Source organism: Pteropus alecto, unplaced genomic scaffold (genome assembly GCF_000325575.1).
Source record: "Pteropus alecto unplaced genomic scaffold, ASM32557v1 scaffold3, whole genome shotgun sequence".
In the NCBI taxonomy this organism is placed as follows: Eukaryota; Metazoa; Chordata; class Mammalia; order Chiroptera; family Pteropodidae; genus Pteropus; species Pteropus alecto.
Genome location: NW_006442484.1, coordinates 57145575 through 57166837, shown reverse-complemented (window position 1 = coordinate 57166837; position 21263 = coordinate 57145575). Strand labels below are relative to the sequence as shown.

The 21263-nt window shown below is 35.8% G+C and overlaps 1 long non-coding RNA gene across 1 annotated transcript in view; it reads left to right on the top strand.

Annotated features, from left to right (window-relative positions):
- The first annotated feature begins 4514 nt into the window (after positions 1 to 4514).
- Positions 4515 to 21263, top strand: part of LOC112470271 — a 42632-nt gene continuing 25883 nt past the window's right edge. The window contains exons 1-2 of the long non-coding RNA XR_003042912.1: positions 4515 to 4651; positions 7401 to 7550. This is a non-coding gene — a long non-coding RNA (uncharacterized LOC112470271). The remainder of the gene's footprint in view (positions 4652 to 7400; positions 7551 to 21263) is intronic.

The following is a 21263-nucleotide window of genomic DNA, read 5'->3' as shown; positions in this document are numbered from 1 at the left end:
ATGACAAGCAGGATGGGGAAAAGGAAAGGGCTGAGCAAGGATGTGATCCCTTATACAGGTTGGTCTTGACCTGATCCATGGGATTACACTACAAAATTAATTATGACCCTCTCCTTTGATGTGAGGGTCCAGCCATTTGTACCCCACATCCATCAATCACTGCCTGATCTTAGTAGTAGGCTTATGAGCTGTAGGAAGACAGCTGCCATCAGCTATTCTCTGGAAGGAGTGCAGGGGATGGCAGTTGTGGATTATTAGCAACCAATACTCACAGCAGTTAAGGAAGGGTGCATGGGTTTGATGAAGGGATCCAGGCAGAGCACCCATAGCATCTATTAGGCTCGCTAATTGTGATTCACTCAGAAATTAGAAAAATACATAGGGCTCTGTCAAATTTTAGACAGACTGGAAAGGATCACCTCTGGCATCAGCAGGGGAAGTGATGGGGATTGCAATGGCTGGCAGTCCTACCCAGTTGGCTTTAATTGTATTATACCCTATGACTTGTGCTTCCTTTGCTTGTTAACAGTCCACAGCCTCTGACATAATGTACCCTTAACCTATTTTGGTGCTCTTAATTCAGAATTATTCCTTCTTCCCGCATGAAAGAAAAGCTGCCAGTTTTGAGAATATCCATTAAGTTAAGGGCACAAGGCAGAACCTTAACATTCAACTCGAAGAAAAAGTGAATAAAATTTATAAATCACAAAGTACAATTCTTTTTTAATGGAAGAATGAAGTTTTCGATTGAGAGATTTGGGGGAGTAGAAAGAAGTCTCCTTCCTAGGTAAAAGTTTTGGCATTCCGTCAGTCCTGTTACACAGAGATCCTTCACCAAGTAAGAATGTACACTCTGCTGTGGTTTGTGACCCTTCCCATTTCTCAGTTAGGGGTACTAGAAATTCCAAACATGCTTTGAGTTATTTTCCCTTCTTTCCTGCCAGACATTATGCTGGAGATGGAGTGACATGAGTTTTCATTGTTGCTTTGTGGTATACTGAAACAGTCAGAACAAATCTGAGCTTTTATTATCCAACAGGTAGAGAGAAAATAAGAAATTCAAGGCCGAATAGCAATACATTTGGTAGTCTTCACCCAGATAGGTGTTTTGAAGCCAAAAAAAAAAAAAAAGAAAGAAACCTCAGCCATATAATTTTGCACTTCCAACTTTCTTCCTTCCCATTTTGAGGTGATTAATTTCATCTGAATGTCTAGAGAATAGACAGTTTTTTATTGGAGTTCACTATAAAAACAAAAAGAAAGAAAAGACTTGCCTATCTCCATTGGAAAGTCCATTTTTTTCTCTTTGACCTAATCAAGGAGAGAAGGCATTAGATATAATGGTTTCAAAACCTTAAATAGAAATGCCAGTTAGGCCAGAAAAGGCTTTGTTAAAAGGGCATGTAGGAATCCATAGGGAGGGTCATCATTATAATAATCCACCAAGAATGATTTGATTTTTATACCTCTGAGTCCAGATATTTGTCCTGGATTCTGCAGCCAGACAAGGCAGTGGGAGATTTTTTTCTGAAGCAAACAAATCTCCCTGTTTCATACTGATCCAACCTAATTCTAGCCACCCTGCCTACATATTATATATTTCCTATTTTCAGAAAAACATTCCTGGAACAGGGAGTGGGCTGTGGACTCAATTCTATTTTCCACTAAATTGAGACACCTTACAGATAAGGAAAGCCACATTTTCTGTGACAGGGAAGATGCAGAACACTTACTGAAATGACAAAAAATCACAAGCCAAGACCCAGAAGATAGTCAGATTAACTTCCGGTTAAAGAACAGCTGTAAGCTATTACGAGGCACCCTCTGGCCTCCTCCCTTATTCCTCTGCTCTATCTACATCTGTTAAAAAAAAAAAAATTATTTCCCAAAAGTAAGCAAAATTGTAACTTGCAAGGGCTTCTAACCCTAGCCTCATATAATCAAGGCAAGACCCTCAAGTTATAATTAGTTTTTATTGACCCTTCTCCAAACATCTTTTAGCCAAGGGGCTATAGAAGCTGTCGGTCAGCATGACCAATTCACTGCTATTTATACTGGGGCTCAGTGATCATTTTTGTGGCCACAAGTGTGTCCTGACCTTCTCTAGAGGGAATACTGGGGGGTCAGTACAGTTTTGTTCATACTCAGATCAAGTTGATATATCATCTTGGGATTAGAATTTTGATTTGTGAAAATAAATGGAACCTTTTAGTTTTATTATTGGTGCAAGAGAGTATGACTTTATTTTAAATTTGTATATTTACTTGGGGAGAATTAGTGAACACATTCATAAAATGAGAAGGAGAGGAATGTGGAAAAGAAGAGAGGAGTAAAAACTTCTTACTAAAATTTTCCCGTGTCTACTGGAGTCTAAGATTGGAATGGCTTTCTAAATTAGCACTGATACAAATTTACCTCCTTAATGAGCCTGAGCTCAGTCTCATAACAGAGAATGTTACCTCTACAGAAATTCGACTGAGCAAAATGCAAACTAGGTGGACAACAGCACTAAAGCCAGAGGAATAGCCTCCTTGCTAACAGAATTAATGGACATTTATTTCATGTTTAAAGGTGCCAGGCACTGTCAAGAGTCCAGTGCTAGTATGAAGTGTTATCACTTCCAGAACACAAGCTAGTAAGTGGGATGAAGCCCAGCTAGAACATTTACTAGCCGTGTTTCCCAGAAAAATGTATTTCTGTTTTTTTCTTTTTTTTTTTTTCATTTATAAAATAGTGATAGAAATAATTTCCACCTCACAGGTTGTTGTAAGGTTAAATGAGTTAGTACATGTTAAACATTAAACATAGAATCTAGCACATGGAAACAAAACAAAACTGGAAACAGTTTAAATAAATATTGGCTATTACTATTATTCACTAACTACAGATGAAAAAGAGAGTTTTAAAGGTTAAATAAAATTTTCAAGGCCACATAGTGATAATGAGCAAAGCTGGGATTTGAATCTGGGTGATCTATCTCCAAAGTCCATGTGCCTAAGTAGTAAACCTTAACACCTCCTTGACGAGTGCATTCCCCAGGACCTGGTATGATTTGAACTTAGCCCTTTCTGACATGGCAGGAGGAGCACAGCCATGAAATGTGATGGGTGCTTTTGGCCAAGAGCTTGTGGCAGATCATGAGTCTGAGAACAGAATTATCAGTCACTACAAAGGCTGATTGTACTAGGTATTATAAGTAGTCTAGAAATGATTTAAAGTATATAAGAGGATATGGGTAGGTTATATGCAAATACTACTTCATTTTATATAAGGGATTTGAGCATCCTCAGATTTTAGTCCCCATGGAGTTGGGGTGGGGGCAGTCCTGGAACCAATGGGTACAGAGGGACAGTTGTATTTCATTTTCTACCTTTGGCAACATTATCCAGAATATGTGATTAAAGAATGTAAAAAGACAATAGTTTCTACAAATATAAATGCTTTATATCAAAATGAAAAAATTCCAGATGTCCATGCAGCCATACCAACATTTCCACAAAGACAGAATTTTGAACATATGAGGCTCCCAAGATTGATAGACCTTTGGTAATCTAACTAAAGACATCAATCAATATATTTGGATTCCTGTTTTCCTAGATCTGCTGCGAATATCATGTGGTTTACAGGCTCAAGACAGCTCAACTACCAAAAGTGCCTCCCAGATGTTGGTAGGTGGCCCCTAGGCATAAAAGAGCCTTAGTAGTTTGTAGGTATGGTTTTTGAGATAATGCTTTGTGTTTATTTCCTGTCTATGAGGTGATTAAAGCAAAAGCAAAAAATAAAAATAAAAAGATAGAAAGAAAGAAAGAAAGAAAGAAAGAAAGAAAGAAAGAAAGAAAGAAAGAAAGAAAGAAAGAAAGAAAGAAAGAAAGAAAGAAAAAGAAAGAAGACAACCAAATGTCTGAGACAGAGCACACAATGGCAAGTCACTTAGGGTTGAACCAGTTGTACCAACATCATCAGCTTTAGCTTGGAAATGGACACTCAAAATTCAAAAAACAACATATCTGATTTTTTACTCCTTCCCTCTACAGATCAAGAGAAGGAAAAGACCAACTTGCAGAAAACAAAAACAAAAACAAAGACAAAAAACAGACAAACAAAAAACGCTTTAATTTTCTGCATGCATTTATATTTATTTATGCAGCAGGAAAAAAAAAAAAAAAAGATGTCTTCAGTGCCATCTCTAGATGGAAGAGCACTGTGCCCCTGAAGAGAACTCCTGTCTCATAATGGGCACTCAAGAAATGCTTATTGGATGAGGAGCCTGGGGCTCCCAAAGTGATGGAAATGACATCAGCCCTGCCCTGGAGGGACTTGCAATTGAAAACTTCTGACACTAACCCAGACAGAAATGGACAAGCAATCCAGATAATGCACTGAGAACTTTGAACAATCAAATAAATATGCAGCTTGATTTTTTTTTTAAAGTCACTTATGTTATGGTTACAGATGACTCAATTCCATTCTATGGATAATCTGAGTTCACAGACTATTCTAATGAAGTCACAACACATTTTGAAAACTGCCTTCAGGATCATAAATATGAAGCCATTCTTGACTGGGGCTGATTAGAATGTTTTTGAAGAACCATTAGAAGGCATTTGTGAGTGAACCTTGCATAAGATTTTTCTTTCAATTCTTATGAAAGGTAAGTAAGATCGGCAGCTAAACTAGTTTCCACTTGGACATAAATTTGATTGTTTTGGCTAGCTCAGAAGAAATTTAATGATTTTAATGGATTCTTAAACTGCCTTAAGTAGTTCTCCACACTCAGCTGTGTCCAGGTCACAATAGATTCAATCATGTGCATATGAAAAAGGAGTCAAGTTGGTCAATGTCTGACAAGTTTGCTTCCTGTCATTCCAATGTCTGCCACACCAGCTGATTTTATGCCTTTCTGTTCCTTTATGTTAAGTTCCTATAATTTCTCATTCTTCTCCTTCAGTATGTCTGTGATACCTTTTAATGGAAACCCCCTGCACAATCACCTAGGATTATTTTCTCTTGTCTGAATTCTCTTGTGAAAGTCTTCTGGGACTGTTGCACAGAGCCTACAACTCAGCGAAAAGTCCTAAAACATAAAGAGAGAAATGAGCTTGTATATGCAGTCTGGAGAGATCAGACTAAATATTTTGTTCAAGGTGGTCTCAGGAGTAATATTTGTTCATGAGGCAGACATGAACATTTCCGCTAAGAATCAATAGTGAACCCATTTGCACTATGTTTAGTGTTCAAAGGGTTTCTGTGCATTTATCCCACCTTGCTCATTTTCTCTCTATAAATAAATACCGGTGGCTGCCTGAGTTTCAAATGCTTCTGCTGGCCGTGTTGTTATCCTTGCCTGACAGTGGAGCTGAAAAGACGGATGCAGTGCTATCAATCCTCTATTCCCTGTATTCAAGCAAAGACTTTCCTACTGCGGTAGTTCTAACTATGCTTTGTTTACCTGGCTTTAACTCCACAGTCTGTCTGCTGCTCTGAAGCCCTTGCTTAGAACAAGCCACCCCATTTCTGCTGGCTGAACCTCCAGGACATGTCTGCTGATTTTGTTTCCCGACATTGCAAAGCTCTGCAGACTATACGATGGGACCCCTCAGAGGCCTGAATATTATATCTTCTGCCTGACACCTTTACATCTGTCATGCTCTCGGCAAAAATCTTGAGATTGATGCCTTTATCCCTTTTGTAGCCAATAAAACAGTGTTATAGCAAACGATGCTTCAAAAGACAGGGTGTTATGGCTTATTGGGGAAAGAATGAACAGACAGATCTTTTTTAAATTCCCGGGTAGGCTATTTACCAGGCAAGTTAATTGACCTCTTTAAGCATTATTTATCTTATATGTAAAAAGAGTATAATAATGCCTATCTTGAATAAGTATTATAAAGACTGAATTAATACCTGGAAGAGGCCTGGCCCATATTGAGCATGCTATAGGGTAGCCATTATTATTTAATTCTGATAAAAACTGGCAAATGCTAGGAGCAGGTATAACACTACTTAGGAAGCTAGAGGAACGAACATTTTGTACACTCCAGATAATTTGGCAGGGAGTTTGAATCCATGCTTACTCTTTCCATTCAACATTTGAAAAACAGCCTGGCCTATTTTATTGGCTTTTGAGATTTCTTTCTGTCTCTCAGTACATCCTTGGACAGTGTGCTAACTGGTAGTAGAATTCAGTGACAGATTTATGACTATGTTGCTGATGGAAATCTTTGACTGGGACAAGCTGGAATATGACCCCTTTCTCCTTCAAGTTTACCATCAATCAGTGGTGCTTTACCAACTCTATAAAGAGGATCTTAATCTCTTTTTGCCCTTACACTTCAAGAAAAGGTTAGGAGCAATCAAGTTTCTGACTGATAAGGTCAAAAAGACTTTCTAGCATCTGGAACAAAAGCAGGCACCTAGTAGGAACTCTATTAGCATTAGATGTAAAGAAGAATGAATAAATGACTATGTATGGTATTTTATGTCCTAGTGAAAGAATTTCCTATGGATCTGGAAGCATTGTTATTGCCCATAGTTCCTCTTTACATTTTCACATGTTTGAACATAACTCTGTAAGATAATATTGGAAGTCATCTAACTCCATCTCACTCCATTGATAGTAGTCACTATCAATACTTCCACAAATGATTGCACCTGAGTAAATGTCAAGACATTCAAATTTCCAACTGAACTGGGACCTTTGTTGCTATTATCTTTCCTGCATACCTACAGTATTGGCCATGTAGCAAAGTTCACCTCCACTTTCTCACATTTCAATCTAAAGACACATCGTGTTTCCTATGTGCCTGTAAGGAATCATTCTTGATCTCAGCCATAAAATTGGAAAGCTGCATAACTGACAAGATGATCCCTGAAGGCAGCTGAAACATGGGGTAGATTGAAACCGACAGTTAATTTGCAGCAGTAAAAAATAATGATATCATCATAAAACAAGTTTAAGATCAGACTGGGATCAAACACACTGCACCCACAGAATATATAGATGGGTATTGTCAAGCTTAAATAACAAAGCAAAACAAAACTGAACCTCCCAGCATCACCAAGCCCAATTTATTTGCCTTTTATGGTACACTAACACCATCTGCTGGCTGTAGCTGATAAAATGCCTAACATTCTCTAAGTCCTGGAATATTCCATTCTGCAGACTATTGTTAATTACTATGCACAAGGAAACATATTTTTATCCTTACAATATCGTTAAAATGGTACAAATAATTCTGATCTTCCTGGAACATCAAACAAATAAAATTTCCCAGGAGGTACCCTGGTCTGCTGTGCCTGGAAAAACTGCACTTGCCCAGTGCGGGAGTCCTAGTACATTCTCTTATTATTCCAGAGCTCTCTCTTTACATGCATTCACTTTCTGACTTCCTCCTTTCCAGCTGCCTTCTCTACCAGGCATCCTACACAGCACTGCGGTGACAGGCAAAGCAGCAGCCCTCAGCTAAAAACAGCCTCTTCCCCGAGATCTAAAGGAAGAAAACCATTGACACTTACCTTCTTCAAGGAAGGCAAAGCCCCATTAAGATTCGGTATGTAAAGAAAAGATATCATTGTCTTTCAAAACTCTGAAAGCAATATTTTAGCATGGTTTCTGCAGGGTCAAATGCCTTGCATTGTGTCTGTTTTTCCTAACTTGGCAACAAGTTAAGAATTATTTGGAAGGAGAAGGATAGAGTCTTAATAGCATATAAAAATCTAGCCTCCTATAAAGCCTCACCCATTACATCTAAGGTCTTATCATTCTAGATTAGTAAGTGTTTGCTACTAACACCCCAGGCCTCTGACTTTCCAACCATCCTAAAGATAACAAGGCTTTCGGTAATACTCCTTCTTCACCATCACTAGTTTTTTTTCTTTTGCTCACTTGAATTTAAATTTTATTGAATAAGCATGTAATATTGTGTAATAAAACAATTTATAAATATCCTTTCAATTTTTATCTATCTAAAAAGTCTGTCACTCATATTTTTATGATCATAATGAGGTAATAATTGCTCTCAGATAAAATATCTAGTTCTTATTTGTTGACAATGGAAAAACATCACAAAATGTTTTCTTTGGAAAGAAGATTGCAGCCTAGTGCAGCGGCAACAAGTGATACATCTGGGTATGACCAGGCTATCCCAGTATGAAGCACATGACTCTACACAAAACACACTGAGCTGAATTCAGTTCCTCCCTGAACAGTATCATTCATGCATCTACATAAACAATTAGCTCACTCTCCTAAATATTGCAAAATATGAACTTTGGTTCAAAAGCATTCTATACTTTCCTTCTGATGCTGCAATTTCCATTTACATGCTAGGCAATTTCTATATAGCTAAGTAAACCCCTATAATAATACAGCCTTGACTAAAATTTCCATTTAAATTATTTTCTTATGTAGAAATGACCAGTGAATATATTTTAAAATGTTCGATGTCACCAAAATAATTAACATCAAATTAGCCTAAAATAAAATAATAATGCATATTTTTTCTTATCAAATAGTAAAGGAATTTTAACAAATAATAATATCCCTTATGGTCAAGGGACAGGGAAAGTTACTCTATGCACTACTATCAATAGTATAATTTGGTGCAATACTTCCCGAAGGTAATTGGCCATTGTTTATCAAAAAATTGCGTTTTTTTAATGTAAATACCACATGGTTTATATTTTCCAGCACTAGAAATTTATCCTAAAAAAATAATCATGGCTGATGAATGCAATATGCAACATCATGGCCTCATTTATAACAAGGGAAGTTTTTAGTGTTCACATATGGTAGGCTGAATAATGACCTCTGACAGGACGTCCACATCCTTATCCCCAGAACTCTGAATATGTTACTGTACATGGTAAATAGGATTTTGCAGATATGATTAAATTAAGGATCTTGATATTAAGTTCAGGATCTAGAGAGTATCCTGGAATATCTGGATGGGCCCATTTTAATTGCAAGTTTTCTTATAAAAAGGGAAGCAAATAGGTCAACGATATAGAAGGTGATGGAATAATGGATGCAGAAGTTGGAGTGATGGTCTTTGAAGATAGAAGACAGGGCTGTGAGCCAAGTGATATGATTTCTAAAAGCTGGAAAAAGCTGGGAAACACACTTGCCCCCTAGAGCCTCAAAAAAATTATAATAATAATTAAAAAAAACACACAAAGCTGTGTTGACACCATAATTTTAGGACTTTTGACCCCAGAAGAACATTTGAACTCTAAGATTTTTAAAATTGTGTTATTTTAAGATACTAAGTTTGTGGTAATTTGTTATAGCAACAATAGAAAACTAATATACCAGACATTGAGCAATAGAGAATTTCATCAGAGTAGACCTCCAAAAGACTTATACTTGAGAGTATGAGTTATAAAAGAAGTTCTTTTTTATAATCCAGTGTTTTTATTTAGACGGTAATCTTAAAAAATGTCAATATAAAGATATTCTGAACTATCTGATAGACCCACTTATAACTAACAGCTAAGCTATGATTTCAATGCTCAAGTTTGTATTTGTGTTTATAGTCATATCAGTAGTGCCAACTGAAGGCTAACTCTACATAGTACCCTAAGAGTAGAGAAGACAGGGCAGTTTAGAGAAGAGTTGCGTGAGGATCGAATGATCACTTGGAGTAAACTATCACTGTCACACTCACACTGTGAGGAACCATGTTTCTATCTTAGAAGAATGAGTTTAGCATTAAAAAACGTGTTTAAACTTTTGTTGCTATTGTATTTTGAGGTGTATTATTAAACTGATTGACCCATGAAAATAATAGATCTCTGGTTTTAAATGAGTTTATTATTAGAAGGAAAAATAATGGTGATGATCATCAAGATGATTCAGATGATGACCCATCAGTCTCAAAATCAAATGAACCATGCCAAGAAAGAAATATAAAACATTTATCATCCTACTATTAAACACCAGCACGGCATTTTGATTATACTGATTTAATATCCAAACTTAAAAGTAAATTTGTGTTGGTTTTATAGTTGCACACAAGTTAGGATCATGAAGAATTAATCCTAACTATATTTCTACGTAGAGGAGTAATAACATAATAAAAATAAAGCAATCTTGAAGGGAGCATGAAAATTTAGTTTTCCTTTGAAAAGGATCGATGTATTTGTTTAAGTCAGAAATACAGAGTTAAGTATGGTACCTCCTTCTGATGAAATACTATTCGATCATTAGAAATAATGTAGAATAACATTTAATGAGATGGAGAAATGATCAAGATGTATTGATAATATTAGAAATAGTTACAAAGTATAATAGTAAGATTCCAATGTTAGAAAAATAAATAGAGGGACATACATCGAAATGGCAATTCATTGCTGATTTTATGTTCTTTGTGCACTTTGGTATTTTCAAAAATATTTACAAGAAATATTACTTTTATAGTGAAAAAATACACCTTTGAGTAGTAAATCTGGAGTTAAAACACTATTCTTCTGATCCCGGCTCCAGACTGTTTAAAAATTAAAATGACCTATTTGTTTCTCAATGCCTGAAAGATAACTTACACTCCCTTAGAAGAAGATACACTCCCCTAGAAGAAGCACAGAGTGTCAATGAAAACGTCAAGGAATTCGTCCTTTGTCCTCCAAATAACTAAGAAATATATACATATAAAATATTCATTCTCCAGGAAACCTATTTACTTAATGTTTAAAGTATTTCATTAGTGCTAAATCGTTTTCCTAGCGAGAGGTTTGAAACATTCCTTTTCACTCACTGGGCTGCCACATTCTCTTATTCCAATCAGCTAATATTTTACATTCATGAGCTTTTGAGAAATTATGTATCCCCTCTTATATTTTTAAATTAACTTCTAAAACTTTTGCTGTAAGTTTAAATTATAAGAGATGCATTTACCAACATATTTTATATTGATACATGCTTTAAACATGTATCTGTCAAAACTTTGGAGCTGAAAATTTAATTTATTAAATTTATAGAAAATGTCTGCCATAGAACTAATTGGCAAAACTTGTCATCACTGCCAAACCAATCAACCAAATCAGACTTACTTTCTAACAGAAAATGTCTGACTTCCATGTTTATTTTAATAAGCATAATAAATCACATCTCATCCTTCTTTACCTATAAATTCAAATTCCTTGTGAGATAGACACAGACAGAAAAGCATGAGTTCGTTGCTGAAACGATATGGAAATAAGGTGCAGCATGCATCAGTAATTCTTATCAACGTTTTCTCTGCTTTGCTCTTATAGCAGCCTCCTTCAGGAGCCAATGCAGTCTCAAATATCACTGTTACACACTATGGTGAGATTAGAGATGGGTTAGAGGCACGATTTTCTTACATAGAATACAATGATTGTTAAAGACAGCAGGGAAGGATAACTGGTCCACCACAGCTATTCTCTCTGGGAGATTAGTTTTAGGAAAGAGTCCACATAGAAGCTGACGATCTGGAAATTGATTCACTTGGAAATATCCATGACTTTGTGCTTCTGCAGTCTCATGTAATTCCAGGTTCATATGAACGCTTGTTTGAAAACTGCTGTTTTAAATGCAAACAAGAAAAATGAAAATTTTCTATCCAACTAATACTAGAAATAAATTTATTAAGTCAGAATAGTAATCTTCATACTAGAATTTATAGTACAAAAATATTCATGTGAACATGTGGAATCTCCTCCTTCAATGGCTGAAGTTTTTTCTCACATAGGATGCATCTTTTGAAAGTAGATCATACAGTCAAAATTCTCACATTAATAAAGTCTCGTGCTTTAACATAAGATAATGCCTCTGAATTATCCCAAAATTTCAGTGGCTAAAAATAAATCTGTTCTGCAGGTCTTGCGCAATTCAGCTTTTGAGATTAATACGTAAATTATTTAGTTATGATTCCTGTTTGTCTTCTCCCCATCCTCTTGCTTGGATTTCCATCATATACATAAGGCCTTCGTTAGGTTATAGTCTACAGCATAGTAATTACTGTGATTAAATTGGCCTTAATCTACCAGCAATTTTTTCAGTGCATACTTTAGGCGGGTACTACGCTAGGTTACAAGAAATGTGTTAGCAAATCACTCCTTAAGGCCCATGAAATAGAGAAAGTGACTAGATGTGGATAAACCAATGGTACATTGGTATTTCATAATAGTGTATTACTACATTTGAACTTAGAATTTTATAGCAAACAGCTGACATTCAATAAATCCATCTGTTAGCCTAATTTTGAAAAGTAAAAATCTAATGCCTCCCCATCCCCCATCCCCCTCCACTCCTTGGTTTCTGACCAAAGCAGAGAGCTTCTCTCTATACTCACTAGAAACCACCACCAGCCCAACTAGCATTAAGAGGACTTTCCTTTTTTCTTTGAACCTACTTTCCTTGCCTACCCTGCCTATAACTTTATTAGTCTCGCCCAAACTCTCTGTCTAGCCATAATGGTCTTCTCCCTGAACCCTAGGAACTCTCATAAGCTGGCTTTTTTTGAAATGTGCATCTCCTTTCCACTCCCCCCGCCCCCTCCCACTGAACTCTACTCACCCTTCGGATCCCAGCACAGTTGAGAGGTCCCATTCTATGCTCTTGCAGAGACTCGAACTTCTGATCTCAGTTAATAATCACATATTTTTATTGTTATTATTTGATTATCTTTCGTCTCTCTCATTAGCCTCAAAACTGTTTAAGGGAAGAATCGATATATTTTGTCTCTATTGTATCTTTATGGTACCTGGAACCAAAAAGCTAAATAACTATTCATTAACTATTTATATGAAAGATCTAACCCTGCTTGAGAGATTCTATACCTGTCATCAAAATATACTCAGAAGGACAACTCTGAATGTGGTCTCCAGCCCCCAATCCTTGCTTTGAAAAGACCAAAGCACCTGTTAGGTGTACAATGTTCCAAAGACTTTTTTCAGACACTTGCCTGGTTATTAGGGAGTCTCATTTCTATCAGTAAGATAGAAACTAAGAATTGTACTTCCCTCATGGTCAGCACCACAATTGTACTCTCCGGGCCTCAAGACTCTTTAATGATCCTTTCCCCGGGCACTCTCCAGTCAGACCTGAGTTTCATCTATCTTGTTCGCTCCTGAATCACCAGCACCTAGCAGACTGCTTGCCACCTATTAAGTATTCAATAGATATTTATTGAATAAATCAATGAATCAATAAATCCTTGACTTAAGGCTTCCCTGAGTACAAACATGACTGAAACTGCCCAATAGCCTGTATTTGTCATCCATGCACCATTTGACATCTTTCCACATTAATCTTATGCTTTTTAAAATCACCTTTTATTTTTTCTCCCTGATTCAATAGTTTTCCACACACAAACTGCCATATCACTCTGAGAGGCCAGCAGCAACATAACTTAAATTGACCAAAAGAATTTTCCTTTTCTCATAACCCAAAAAAACAAAAACGAAAAAAAAAAATTGTCCCACTTTTTTCTCAGCCAAATGTGCTTTTGAAAGATTTGATTTTTGAGCACAGAATCCAACTCCCTAATTATCTAAACAATTCCACAAGTACAAAATATCATATTTATACATGCAAAGCAAGAATGGGGAATTAGAATACTTAATTTATTTCCACAATTGAGTGTTGAAACAACTACAGATTCAGATACTATTTTTTTTGCAAAACTCAATCTTCAAGGTGGCCTTATTATATACTTCTGTACATAGCATCATGGTCCTCAATATTTTATCTCCAAACAATTGATATTTTAGGAACTTAAGCTTTCAGGTAAATATTTAAAATATGTTTGCAAATCAAGGTTCTATAAGCAAGGTCATTAACTTACAGGCCTCTCTGGAAAATGAGGTCCTTGGTTTGCAAACATTTTGTTTTAATACCTAGGTGAGGAACAGGGAGGGAGCTGCATTGATGGCTTAATAGCTTCTTCTTCCTGGGTAGACTCATTCAGGATGAAAGCGATTATTTCGAAATCCATTTTATTCTAAGCAAATGTCTCTACCCTGGGAAAATAAAACGGAGAAACTGCCGGCTAGCTCTTGAGCAATTGTTGCCGTTTTATTCAGTGTACTTCTTTATTACTCCCACTAGTCTAAATAAATTTCTGTAATAGTTCCTATCCTCCTTGCAACCCCATATAAAACTTAACTCATTAAAAAAAAACACATATTCTAATGAAGTTATAACATATCTTCAGTCTTTCTAGGTCAACACTTAATGCTTTCCTTTTCTAATTTTATACCAGTTTATAGCAGACTTTAGGTCCAACTCCATCCCGGAATGACACATTTTCCACTCAATTGTCTTCTTGCCATTAATGTTGAGCATCACTCCTAAAGAGCTGTCTCTCATGAAGTCATCTCCCGGCCCACAAACAGCCCTAATACACACTCGGATTTAATCCTGATCCACCTTCTCAGGGCTCCTTAAGTGAAATTATCTGTAAAATAAGTTAAAGAGATGATGAAGTGGTGACTGAGAAACTTTTAATAAGCGGAAAAATTTTAAATATAATTAACATTTTGCTGAGACCTTTGAGTTCATTTCTTTTCCCCTGTTTTACTTTTTCCTGCATATCTAAGAATCAAGACTTCTTTATTTTACTAAGATTGGCTTGAAAGCTTAAAACCTCCTTTCTGCTAGTTAATCTAGGGAATCTAGGAAATAGCCAATTGAAAAAATTTCACTTTTTTCCCTAAATGGTTGCATCATTTTTTTTTTTTGTTCAAAGACTAGCCTCTGAAAGTACAAGGTGAAGATGTGACAGTGTGTTGTGTAGCATATCCAGACAAAAGCAATATTCCACATGGGTTTAGAGGAAGAGAGAGGCAGAGGAATTATTTACTGATCTTCACACTCCAGGTACAGGAATTCTGACTACAATTTTCAAGTGTTTCAACTTTACCAAGATACTTAGCTGTAAAAGTATCTGAAGAGATTCATTATTACAATCCTTTAGGAAGCTAACAAAAAGATTTATTAAGAATCACTTAGCCTGCCATATAGAGTAAGAATTACAGGTGGGTTACCATGTGGCTGGCTAAAAATAACATATTGAAAATAATATAGTTTCTTCTAACATTTGGTAAAAGCTAAAAATACATCCCCCATTGGTCAGAAATGTAAATTCTATGATCTTCCTCTGCCCTTCCTCACAACTGTTTTGACCTAAAAACGCTTCTACCTTTTGTCCCAATAATCCTATTTTTGTGGATATATCCTAGGGAAATTATGTAAAATATACGAAAAGCTTTATGCCCAAAGATACTAATAGGAGTCTATTGTTTTAATAGAAAAAAAAAGAAATCTTCTAAATAGCCAATAAAAATTGATTAAGTAAATCATGAACTATCCATTATAAATTATGTTCACAAAAAATTTAAAGTAACATGTAGGTACATAAATATTATAGATTAAAAATATGTTATTTACATTGTACTGGTTTCCTATTGCTGCTATAAAAATTACCACAAATTTAGTACCTTAGACAATATAAATGTATTTTTTATATTTCTAGTTATTTTACAGTTGTAGAGGTCAGAGGTCTGAAATGCATCTCAGCAGGCAAAAATCAAGGTGCGGGCAGTCCTGCATTCCTCTTGAATACTCTAGGAAAGAATTCAATTTCTTTCTTTTTGGAAGCTTCTAGAGGCCACCTACATTCCTTGGCATATAGCCCTCTCCTCCAGCAACTGACTGAGTTCTCACAGTGAAATCTTTCTGGTTCTCCTTCTTCCACTTTTAAGAACCCTTGCCATTATATTGGGGACACCTAAATAATTCAGGATGATCTACCTATTTTAAGGTTAGCTGGTTAGCAACCTTAATTCCATCTACATCTTCAATTTACCCTCCCTTGCTGTGTAACCTCACATATTCCATGGATTAGGTTCCATAGATTCAGATGCAGATATTTTAGGGGACCATTATTCAGTCTATATACACTGTGCAAAAGAAACAAACCAAACAACCAAACAAAACTAAAACCAAAAACGAACGACAAAACTAAACATAGAAAATCTGGATGAAAATATATCAAAATGTTTGCATTAATTAGTAGAGCTGTGGGTTATTGTTTTTACTCTCCTTGTTTTTCCATAGTTTTCAAATTTTCTTATTTTCCATGATTTATTATTTTCTAAATATTAATAAAATTCTTGTTTTGATAATAAAAAAAAGTCATAAAAATTGTTTTTAAATCTCTGTGGCTATAGCAGCTAGAATTTTACTCTTTTATCTTTTTACATGAAGTTTTTCAGTTGCAAGTAATCAGCTAGATAAGGGGAATGAAGGAATAATAAGCTCAAATAGTTATTGATTAGCACAATCCACCCTGGAAATATATTGTAACACCAACCTCATTGACTGAAAGAGCTCAGAATTGCATGTCAGCTTGTAGTTATATATCCGATCTCCCCAATTAAAAAGCAAACAATTTAAGAGCAAGTATGAGTCATATTTCTTATTGTCAAATTGTTAAAAAGAGTGTTTAAAAGAGGGTATAACCATGACCCATGTACAAATATAAAATAAACATGTCAAAGATTTTTTTAATTCAATAATTAATGAGGGGACCAGTAAATTGTTACAATCTATTCAGAGGAGAATTTAAAGTACCTTACATTTATAATCAGATAAGAAATTCTGAAATAAAATTATAATTAGATGCCAGACAGGTCTATTCATAGGGCTATAATCAATTTTATTCCACTAGACACAATTAATTTACATTTCCATGGACAAGAATCATTTGCATTATCACTTCCCTACAACTTAGAGAGTTATAAAATAGCTAAAAGACAATGAAAATCAGAGATAACCCAGAAGGTAGTGCTGGACAGGAAACAGGATTCTTTTTTCTTTTTTCTTTTTTTTTGGGGGGGGGGCCTATTTCACAATTTTTCCTGACAATACAATATCTCATATAGTATGTCATATGTAGTAGGCATTCAGTATAAATTTCAATGCTTAAATGTTTGATTAAAAGATCAGTTCTAGCCTTATTGCCCTGTCTTTGAACTGCCAGTCTCCCTATTATTCTTTTTCTTTGTCTGAGGCCCCTAGTTCTTTGACTTTTTTTCTAACTATGCTTACGTTATAAGAAAAGGAATATTTCTGACCTATTTAGCCGGACTTATGAGTATGATATTACAGAAGAGTAAGCATCTGATACTGAATTATAACACTAGTTTGGTACAATTATGACAAGACGTGATCTCAGTCCTCATGAGACTAGAAGTAATAGACTTTCTCTCCCATCTTGAGCAGGAACTTACATGGTCCTAAAAAAGAAAATATGCCAGCGACGGCCAAGCAGCTGTCAGCATACTGGCCTGCATTATGCATCTAGAGTTCAGCAAAATTTCTCTCAGATCTTCGAAGTTAAAGTAAGCTGTATGTTTTTCAAAAAGAATTTAAAGATTTTCTTGAAACATCTTCATTTTTAGAGAATCCATTCCTATGGAGTCCAACCTCAGCAGAGAATCATAAAAGTGAATGGACTTTTCCTTCAGGAGCTAGAGAAATTCAATAGATTAAGAACTCTTGGTCTAAGGCTATGATATTTTCGAGAAGGGTTAAGAGGCAGAAATTAAGTGTGATTAAAATTCCAACTGAAGTCATCAAAATATGAATACTAAAAGAAAATTTAAAAATCTGTGAAGGATTTCAGTTACACCAACAACTCTGAAAAAAATAATGTATTTGAAAAAAAAGAAAACCAACGTACAGAGAGATATCAAGGCGATCTTGTAACTGTTAGCAGAGATAGTCTACCCTAGCACCCTTGGATGCACAGAAAACCAGTTCGAAACAAAAAGTAAGATACCACACATCTTGCCAATTAAAACCCCAAACAATAAAATGTAGAATGATCTATCCATATTAAAAAACAAACAAACAAAAAAACACAAAACGTCATAGGCATTTATAATTGCTTCTTGACCAAAGCAATCCTGTGATTTGAAAGCATACATATATTGAAAAAGAAAAAAAGCTCGGCATTGTACCAATAATCAGCACCCATTCAGACAGCATCCCACACTAACAGTCATAGTAATTCTTCTCATTACAGTGTTTGCATGCACATAAATCAGATTCAGGTGAATTTACAGTGTGCTGTGAACTTAGAGCAGCCAGCAGATTGTCTTAAGTGATAGAGGTTTCATGCATTTGAGCAGCACCTAATTCTCAGAGCTATTGGACTACATTCCAGAATGTAACTTTCTTAGTATTCCTCCATCTCCATAAACTGATGAGTTTATGTGTGGCAATTTAAAATTTTCATTTTCACTGTTGCCTGATTTTAATTCTAAGTGGATCTTGAAACTTAGATCTGGGGGAGGAAACTGCATGCAGCCTTTTCAAATGAGATCTGAATTTTTTTTAAGACCAAAGCACCCTTGGTGCAGAGGCAGCAGTCGCCATGTTCCCTTAGAGTGCCGCCCATTTAACACTTCAGGCTGCTGTGCCTGTCGGCATTTGAGCTTTTTCTCTTCCTGCTAAACCTATAGTTTCCAGGTGCACTTCAAACAGACTAAGAGAGATAGCCCCTTGACTGCATGCATTTCAAGGCTATCCTTCACATAGGATCTAAGCAGCTGCCACATTAAACAGGAAACCCGTGGGTCAAAATCCAAAGGAGAGGGAAAAGGTAACAAGCAGACCTGAGCCAGGGGTAATTTATGATTAAGCTAATGAAATTCTAATTAGGCTTATAAAGCCCTGAAGTATTCCTGCAATGGCTTATCATGAAACCCTTATTCAAGGAAGGCCGGTGTGTGTTAGATGTGGGTCATGTAGCATATTGCTACATAGATTTATGTTTATATTCCCTCTTTTACAGTCAAGCAAACTTTTTTTTTTTTTTTAAGTATAGTCGGCATACTCTTAAAGGCAGAAAGGTAATATGAAGCACTGAAGGAAAGAATTAAAAAAGCAGCAATCTGTTCAGATCCGATGTGATTTTTGCTCAGGGGACATCTGGGTAATTGTTCTATTTCCCCTGATTTACCAAACAGATTGTTATCAGCCTAAATAATGTCTAATAAATTCACCAAAGAACATTTCTGGCCTTCTGTCCAGGTCTTTTTAAGAGTGAGATTGTCATTAGAATTAAGAACATCTCAGAATTAAAAATACATACGATGTTATTAAATGTAAGAACGCCTTCTTAATTAGGAAGGCCTGCCACAAACATTGAACAGTGTCCTCTGCAGAGCGAAGGAAGAGATGAAGACCACTTAGCAAGTCGCGTGTGTGACTTGGAGTGGGTCTCTATTAATTCAGACATGTGGAGATCAGATCCCCACCTGCAATGGGAAAAGCTGCAACATTAATGGAGGTAGCCTGAGCAATCTATTCTGAAGTGTTCTAGCTGGGAAACACACCTCAAGAGAGAGGAATAGAGAGTACTGTGCTTATTAAAAAAATAAGACAAGAGTCAAGGATAAGTCCATGTTCAGACTCACTTTCACACTTTTAGATTTAATTAGCTTATTAGGATAAAATCATATTCAAAAGGCAACAGCTTAAAAAACCTCTTGGGGCCAACTTTCAAAATCATATCACTTCAATTTGGACCTTCCTTGACTTGATTTACTGACATCCCATTACTTTTATAATTATCCAACAATTTATGCAGGACCTATGCATGCATGATGCTATGCCAGCCTGCAAAACTGACACTTGGGTTTCATGTTCCTTGCCACTCTGACCCATGTCCAGCTGCTTTCCTTTGATTCTCTCATTGGAAAAGATATCCAGGGTTATCGATTCCCACCTATCTCTAATAACATTTCTCTCACACAGAGTACTGTATGAAACATAATTACTTCTAATAAATTATTTTATTTTATTATTTTAAGTACCCTTTGAGGAAGTACTATTCATACCTCCATTTTACAAATGAGAAAACTGAGGCATAAAGATTGATAATTTTTCAGGACCATGTAGTGGTGGGGCTTGACTCTAAACCGAGATCTCTCTGACATTAACAGGCCCTCGAACTTAACCTCTTCTCTGACACTCCATGACTCACAACGCCATGTCTTTTTCTCTCAATTTTCTACGAATTTGGGATGCTTATTTAACTATTGAACAATAAATAATTTTTATAAATTCTGTCCCCCAAAAAAGTATTGTCTAGCATCCCATGAGCTTAATATATTTATAACAAGAGCAATGACAAATGATGATAATGCAGACTTTCATAGAAAGGACAAATTGTTCTAAATTGCAGGGTGCGTTCAGTCAGCATGATTAAACTGTTCTCACTTAAAATAATGATTTTCACTCCCTCTTAGTCATGCCTACTGTCCCCAACTGTTATCAACATCTTAAAGAGTACCTCCAGCTTAACAAACTTAGTGTTTCTTGGAAGAAAACTTCTTATGAAAATATAATACAGAAACAACAAAAAAAAAATACATGCTGTTTTTCAGGTTCCTGATTGGTCTATTTTAACCCATGTGGGCATGTGTTTATCTGATTTATCAAACTGTCTTGAAAATAAAACATAAGTTTTCAGTAATATATATATATATATATATTCATGTAAGTTGGAGATAAGAGTACTACTTCAACTGTGACTGACAAATTAAAATCATTATTAATCATTTAATCATTTAAATTATATTAATGCTATTAAAATAAGTAACCCGGATTCAGGCTGAGATTCTATATTTGTTATTTCGGGTTTTGGTTCTTTTGTGGAGTAGAGAATATCACCAATTAATTACTAGGTAACTAATGAAAAAGACACAAAGAAAGCAAGGAACATATTATTATCCCCAGATAATATCTTAACTTCCAACTCTATCATTTCCTTGACAAGTCCTCAAGACATTATTAGCCTCATTTTACAGATGAAGGGACTTAGACAGTTTAAGTGATTTCCCAAGGACACCCAGACAGAAGGAGTTGAGTAAGGATTTCAACCTTGCTTTCTCTTTCTTCATCTTTTGCACCTGCTAACCCTTCCCTCAAGAAAGATTATAATGCCCTCTCTCTATCTTTGTAGTTGCCTGGATTATTCTTATTGGTCTTTCAGAATGCAATTTTGATTATTTTTTATAGGAAGCCTTTCCTGGAACCAGTGCCTGGATTGAGCCCCTCTTACATATGTTCCCACAGTACTCTAGGCTCCCCATCCCGCATCACAGCACTTTTCATTATATACTATAGTTGCTTGTTTTCTTGTGAAACTTCTCCCTCTCATCCCCAACCACTGACTATAAGTATCTTAATTGTTAGGGACTATGGTTTATTCAGTATTCCATGCCCAGGG